The following is an 8041-nucleotide window of genomic DNA, read 5'->3' as shown; positions in this document are numbered from 1 at the left end:
AGGGGGTGGGCGGGGCTCTCAGCGCAGAAACCAGCCAATGAGCACTGAAGAGCCCAAGGAGGTGGGCGGAGCTCCCAGCGCAGAAGCCAGGAGTGGGCGGGGCTCCCAGCATCTGCTCCAGTCCACCTGAGAGAAAGAAAACTGCGTCCTGTGTTGATGCTGCGGACCTTCCGACCTCCCCACTAGGTCTAACTGAACAGGGGGGAAAAGAATTGGAGTGGGTCACGGAGGAGCAAGAAGCTATACACTCCACTGTCAGCAACGGGGGTTGAGGGTGGTCAGAGGCGCGCCCCCACTTCCCCCGCCCCCCGCCCCCCGGAGCCATGGCCTGCGCCAGAGGGCAGGACAGTGGGGATGTCTTCACAGGCCCCCTTGGCTCTCAACCTTCCCTAGCCCCCTGCCAGTGCAGGTCCCTGGGGCCACGGGTCAAACCTGAACTGGAGAGAGGAAGGTGAGCACTAAGTTGAACTTGGAACTGAGTTCTTAGCTTCAAATAACCGAAGCGCTACAAGATCTGCCTGCCATGTTGTTAGAGGGACACGGCAGTGCACACTGTGTCCCCACCTGGTTAAGAAGGTCTAATACATCCATCCAGAGGACAACCAGCTACTGAGTACCAGACACAGAGCCAGGTGCCGCCATGAGTGAGCTCAGTCGCCCTTTCAACAACCTCACAAGGAAGGTATTACTGTCCCTGTTGTACCGCTGAGAACGTGACACTCAGAGATCTCCGGTTTGCTCAGGGTCACACAGGCGATTGTAAATTCAAACCCAGGCTTTTAGATTAACTTTGGATGCCTTCTCCACTGACTAGTAGGTGGAAAAACACATCACGGTACATCCATACAACAGAATACTGCTTGGGAATAAAAAGGGAAGAACTATTGATACAGGACAGAACATGGGTGAATCTCAAAAATGTTATATTCGACAAAAGGATTCCATTTATATGAAATTCTAGAAAAAGCAAAATATAGTGACAGGAAGTAGATTAGTTGTCTGGGGTCAGAGATGGGGGAGGAAAGGGAGCATAAGGAAATTTGGGGGAATGATAGAATTGTTCTGTATCATGATTGTGTTGGTGGTTACACTACTGTATGTGTTTGTGAAAACAACTGGCCACTTGGAATGGTAGATCACATTGTATATGAATTAAACCTTTCTAAAGCTAATGAAAATCTTGGATGAAAATCTGACGTGCTAAGGGAATATAATGGCACAGATGAGTCTGGAGCTCGGAGGAAACACTGGGCTGCAGAGAGATTTGGGAGTGATCGGGAGGTCCACGACAGACCCCAGAGGTGGATGAGGTTACCCAAGGAGAGGGCACAGAGCAAGGGGAGGGTGAACCCCTGCAGAAACCCAAAATTGATGGGGCAAGCTCAGGAAGGAGACTGCAAAAAAACCATAAGAGCAATGAAAGGAAAATCAGAAATGGTATCCAAGAAGTGACCGGGGGCTATTATCTCAGTCCTGAACTCCTTCCCGGCTGAGATGGCCCTGGAAGCCATGGCGGGAAGGTGGGAGGGCGAGTGAAGCTAATGGAGGCAGCAGAGGTGGATCAGGTAAAAAGGGAGCAGAGTCTTCCCTGGCGCTTGAGCGAGAGCAAAGGTTGCTGACCCTCTCTCCCTCTTCCTCTGCCTGCTGTACTCGCCCAGGTTATCCCTGGTTCCTCAGACACCGACTCCACTGAGGACTCAAGACCTCCCCCAAGCGTGTTAACAGAACCAAGGAAGCTCTTGCAAGGGCCGGAAAGAGAAGAGAAATAGAGAAGTAAAAAGAAATAGGAAAGGGGGGCGAGGGCAGGAAGAGGAGTCAATATCTGGCTGGAAGGAGCTACAGAGATGAATTCTAGGCCAACACGCCCCCCACCCCCCTCACACACACACATCTAAAGCTGAGAAACTGAGACCCAGAGGAAGGAAAGAGGGAAGCAGTGGGTGGGTGCTGACCTGTCATTCATTTATTTGACAGCCAGTTTCAGACAGCACATTGTGGTCTGCATACCCGGGAGTCAAGGTCAAATAGGGCAGAGTCCAGCTCTGTGGGAGCCCACAGCCCAAAGGTGGGGACGGACAGGTCCTGCGGAAATGTACTAGCTGTGCTGCTCAAGAGTATGAGTGTCTCAAGTTCCTAGCTCTGAATTATCAAAGTATCTGCATGAGGCGGGGTGAATACAGATTTTGAAGACCTGAAGCTTATTCAGAGCCCTCTTATGGAAAAATAATGCAAAACTGAGTTTTAAAAATAAAGTACAATGGGTCTGTGCAGGTGAGACACCCCGAAGCTTAAGTTTTTTTTGGCTTTTACAGCAATTTCTTCTCTGACCACACTAAGTTCGAAGAGAAAGTACTTCTAAAATTGGGCCAGCAGCACCCTCTAGTGGACACAAGGAGGAAAGCCTCAAAGAGCCCACAACCTCTCAGACACACCCACCTACACATCACAAAGCCAGACTGGTCTATTTGGCCATCAGCTTCCAGGAAATTTCTCATCAGCCTATAGTCGTACAGTTACTTGTAGTCTGATTTGAGGCACGTAACTACCCTTTTCAGCTTCAGTTCCCTTTCCTGTAAATAAGATGTATCTTAATAAGATTAAGTACGTGTGTACGTCAGAGGGTGGTTCTGAGGATTTAATAAGCTGACTCACATGGAAGTACTTTACACAAAGGGCATTTGATATGTAAGTTATTTGTCAAGGAAAATTTATTGACGTTGACATATTTTTCTGCTTCTGCATCAACTCTTCTGAAGAAATCACTTCCTATGCACTCAAGAAGGCCCACCCCGGGCCCCAATTACGCTACGCAGTATGTGTGGGGACTTCACGCACCTCTCTGCAGACCCCAGAAGAGTAAGAAGGGAGTCTGTTCACTGCCGGAGTCGCCTCCAGCATTTCTGTGTCTCACGGGCCATCACAGGCTTTAGAAAAACTCAGGATGATGAATGACTGGAGGGGGCCCCAACACAGATGTGAGACGGATGGAGCTAAATATTTTGACATAATTTCAGATTTAGAAAAAAGTTGCAAGAATAGTGCAAAGACTTCTCAGGCACCCTTCCCCCAAATTCCCCACATGTGCACGTGTGCCTCCCGTGCCTTATCCCTCTCAACTCTCCAGAGAGGGGAGGGCGTATGTGTTGTCTTCTGAACCATCTGGAGTGAGCAGAAGATCTAATGTTCCTTTGCCCCCAAATCTCCAGTGCTTATTTTCTAAAAACAAGGACACTTTCTTACATAATTACAATCCAATTACTCAAAATCAGGCAATTCACATAAACATAATACTATTGTCTACTGCATGAATCTTATTTAGATTTCACCAATCATCCCAATAATGTCATCTATATAAAAGGAAATCTAGGATCATGCATCGCACTGAGTTGTTATGTCTTTCTAGTCGCTAATTTGCCATCAGTTCCTCGGTCTTGGGCACGCGCACCTGCACACGCATGTCTATGACATTTTTGAACTTTTTTTTAGCTCAGTTTTAGGTTTACAACAAAATTGAGAGGGAGGTGCAGAGGTTTAAACTGACATTTTTTAAGAGCACAGGCCAGTCGAACTGTAGTGTCTTTCATTTGGGGTTTGTCTGAAGTCTCCTCATAATTAGATTCAGGTTGCTCATCTTCGGGAAGAATACCAAAAAATTTATAGTGCCATCGATGTACTGTGTGACCTTGGAAATGTCACTCGACCCTCCTGAATGTCACACTCCTCCTCCGAAAACGACAGGATAAGACCAACCAGGTATCAAAAGGGGCATAAAATGTGGACCTCAAACCATCCCCTCTACCCTGCACAGTGTAACCGGGGCCCTGGGTGGGCCTTCTTGAGAAGAGCTGATGCAGAAGCAGAGACAGCACCTGAGAACGAGTTCTGCATTTGCTGGGTAGTATGGAAAATTGACAAAGGTGTCCACCACGTCGATTTCTCTTCTACTAGACTTTACCAGATGGTTGCAGCTTTGAGAATATTTTGAAAGCAAAATTCAAGAGGTTATTAACATTATTTCAGGAGGTACATCATCTAAGGTTGAACATCATCTAAGTTCAACCTTAGTCATCTCATAGAAAGGAGGCACAGAGAGGAGGGCGAGAGACAGAGGTCCCCAAATCAGAGACAGAACAGAACTCAGGAAGCCAAAGGCAGGAAAAATACAGAGGTCCATTCAACCACTTTGGAAAACAACTCGGCAACATCTGGTAAAATATACCCTAAGACATAGCATTTCCACTCCTAGGAGTCTTCTCAAGGAAAATCTCACACAATAGCACAAGAGGCTTGAACAAGATGGTGTGCTACTGCTTATAGTAATTTTTTAATGGATGTGATTTAAATGCCCATAGTGGTGAAAATAAATAAAATTTGGTACATTGCCACAATAGAATATTATAGAGCTGTGAAAATAAATTACCTAAATATACAAGGGTCAACATAGATAGATAGCAAAGACATAATTTTGTGTGTGTGCCTTTTATAGCTTGTTTCTGATACTGGTATTTTATGCCTTTTCTTCCTGATCAGTCCAACTAGAGATTTATCGATTTCCTTGATCTTCTTCAAGGACAACCTTTTTTAAAATAAATCTTTTATTTGGAATAATTTTAGATTTACCAAGATCGTACAGAAAGTTCTCATACACCCTTCATGCACTTTCAATTTCCTGTTTATCATCTCACATTACTGCTGTCTATTTGTCAAATCTAAGGAACGAGCACTGATACATAACTATTAACTAAACGCCAGTCTTTGGATTTTACCCTGCAGATGCCAAACAAATAATAAGGAAATACTAAGAACAACTCTACATACGACTCTTGTGTATAGAGTTGTTCTTAGTGTCTGTAGGTTTGGGACTCTTGGTTTTGCTTTGTTTTGTATTTGACAAATAAAAAACTGTATATATTTAGGATGTTTCACATGATGTTTTGATATATGTATACTCGGTGAAATTATCAACCAAACTAACTTACATATCTGTCATCTCCCATAGTTACCCTTTGATAAATATCTCCCCTTTCCCCTCACTCTGCCCCCCGTCCCCGCCTCTGGTAACTACTCATTACTATAAGTTTGAGGGTTTTATTTTTTGTTTTTGTGGGATTTTTTGGATTCCACGTATGAGATCATGCCATTTTTGTCTTTCTGTGTCTGGCTTAGTTCACTTAGCATAATGTCCTCTAGGTTCATTTCCTCCTGAGTGGTATTCCATTACCGGTAACATCTACATTATCCATTCATTCACTGATCAACAAACACTTAGGTTGTTTCCATGTCTTGGCTACTGTGAACAATGTTGCAGTGAACATGGGGATGCAGATATCTCTTCAAGATACTGATTTCATTTCCTTTGGTTAAATACCCAGAAGTGGAATTGCTAGATCATACAGGAGTTCTATTTTCAATTTTTTGAGGAACCTCCATACTGCTTTCCATAGTGACTGTACCAATTTACATTCCTACCCACAGTTCACAAGGGTTCCCTTTTCTCCACACTCTTGCCAACATTTGTTATATTTTGACTTTTGGTAATAGCTATTCTAACAGGCATGGAGTGATATCTCATTGTGGTTTTGATCTGCACGTCCCTGATGATTAGTGATGTTGAGATTTCATGTGCTCATTCGCCATCTGAATGTCTTCTTTTGTTAACTGTCTGTTGAGGTTCTTTACCAGTTTCTTTAATGGTTTTTTATTTTATTTTTTGCTACTGAGTTATATGAGTTACTTTTAGGTTTTGGGTATTAACCCCTTGACAAGACATATGGTTTGCAAATATTTTCTCTAATTTAGTAGGTTGCCTTTTCATTTTCTTGACCGTTCCTTTGCTATGCTGAAGTTTTTTAGTTTGGTGTAATCTCACTTGTTTATTTTGACTTTTGTTGCCTGAGCTTTTGGTGTCATGTACCAAAAATAAATAAATAAATAAAAGAAAACTTCCCAAAACAAATGTCCGGGAGCTTTCCCTTGTTTTCCTCTAGGAGTTTCATGATTTCAAGTCTTACGGTGAAGTCTTTAATCTATTTTGAGTTGATTTTTGTGTATGATATAAGATAAGGAAGGACAGTCTTTGGGTTCCAAGCTCCCCCAGCTGGCCTGCCTTCTTCTCGCCAACGTTCGGTGTCTCCTTACATTTGTTTCGCACGGAATGTCCAGTTTTTAATTATACTTAGCAGCCGGAATAGGGAAAAGTATGTCTACTCCATCTTCCCAGAACCAGATGACTTCGGGAGTTTCTTTTACACCTTTCATGCCTCTGGTTAGTATGCTTCACCTTCCTCTACCTTCTTGAACATACAAATTTAATTAGTTTTTAATGTCCCTGTCTACTCATTCTATCATCTTTGTCTTTTCTGGGTCTGTTTATATTGATTGGTTTTTCTCTTCACTACAGGTCACATTTCCTTGCTTCTTTGTATGCCTCCTAATTTTTATTGAATGCTCGATAATGTAAATGTTACCGTGTTGGACACCGGATATTTCGTATTTCTATAGATTGTCTTGCAGTCTGTTGTAGGATACAGTTCATTTGCTTCGACACAGTCTGATCCTTTCGAGGCTTGTGTTTAAGCTTTGGTAGGTGGGATCAGCACAGCCTTTATTCCGGGACCAATGTCCCCCCATGACTGAGCGCTCTAGCAAATATCCCATGAATTCTGAGGTTTTTCCATTCTGGCTGATGGCAACCTGAACTCTCCCAGCCCTGCGTCAGCTACGGAGGTTGTTCTCTCTAATCCTTTGAGCGGTTTTTTTCCCCGACCATTGGTAGTTTTTTTGGACACGTGCACTGCAGCTGAAGAAGACTCAGGGGGGCTCTCCATAGCACCCTGGATCTCTCTCTGAGCAGCACTTCCTCTTCCATACTCTGCCTGAGAGTTCCAGCCACCTTGACTTTCCAAACTCCCAGCTCCATCTCAGCCCAGGCCCCACCTGGGTTGCCCCTCCCTGCACCGTAGTCAGGAAACTTCAGGCCAGAAGCCAGGACAACCGTAGGACTCACCTCACCTCCCAAATCTCGGAGACCCCTGTCCTGTGCTGCCTGATGTTCAGTATCTACAATCCCTTGTTTCATATATTTTGTCTAGATTTTTTAAAATTGTTTCAGGCAGCAGGACAAGTCTGGTCCCTATTATTTCGACTTGGCTAGAAGCAAAGTCTCCCAGAGATGTAATATGAGTGAAAAACACTAGTTGTTACCAACGGGTACATCTGGTTCTACACCACTTACGTTATCTTTGTAAAATGGTGCCATACAGTGCAATAGAACATAACACCCCGTATTCAGGAAAACAAACCTTCCAGGTATTGGGCACTGCTGTGTAAGTACTGTGCTTACCTTATTTCCATTTTGAGAAGAGAGGGACTGGGGCCCAGAGATGTCTAGTAACTTGCTCAAGGTCACACAGCTGGAAAGTAACAGAGTTAGACTTTAACCTAGGAAGTCCGGCTCCTGAGTTCATGCCCTTAACCATTAGATGGCTCTGCCTGTCATGCATATCTGTGATCAGAACGTGGACAGGTAGGACGCACACCAATTTTAATTCCTCTGAGAAGAGAAGAAGGGGAATTAGTTATGGGTGCTGGGGATAGGGATGGAGCTTAAACTGTGCTCACATGTTTTGCTTCCTAAAAGAAAATAATAATAATTTAAAATAAAATTTAAAAGCTGAGGTTATTATAAGTAGAATAATGTTGGCATTTGTTCAGTCTGGGTACATGGATATTTGTACTTTGAAATATAATTATTAAATATTTTCTTGTGGGGGGGTGGAAAGACGAAGTAAAGGGACACTATCAGAAGCTAGACATGCGTAACAGAAGGGAGGGGCAGGCAGGTCAGGAGGAGAAGGCAGAGGCTGGCCCCACCCCTTCCAGACTAAGTACAAACTCTTCGTGCGGCCCCGACCTCCCCCAGCCCACTCAGGAACTGTCCCCATGGACAGGGACATGCCACTGCTTGTCATTCTGAGGATATGGTGCAGCCCTGAGCCTCCTTGCCTTTTACAGGGTTTTTCCCTCCAGGAATCCCCTCCCA

This window comes from Pteropus alecto, unplaced genomic scaffold (assembly GCF_000325575.1).
Source record: "Pteropus alecto unplaced genomic scaffold, ASM32557v1 scaffold94, whole genome shotgun sequence".
Lineage (NCBI taxonomy): Eukaryota > Metazoa > Chordata > Mammalia > Chiroptera > Pteropodidae > Pteropus > Pteropus alecto.
This window is presented reverse-complemented; position numbering follows the sequence as displayed.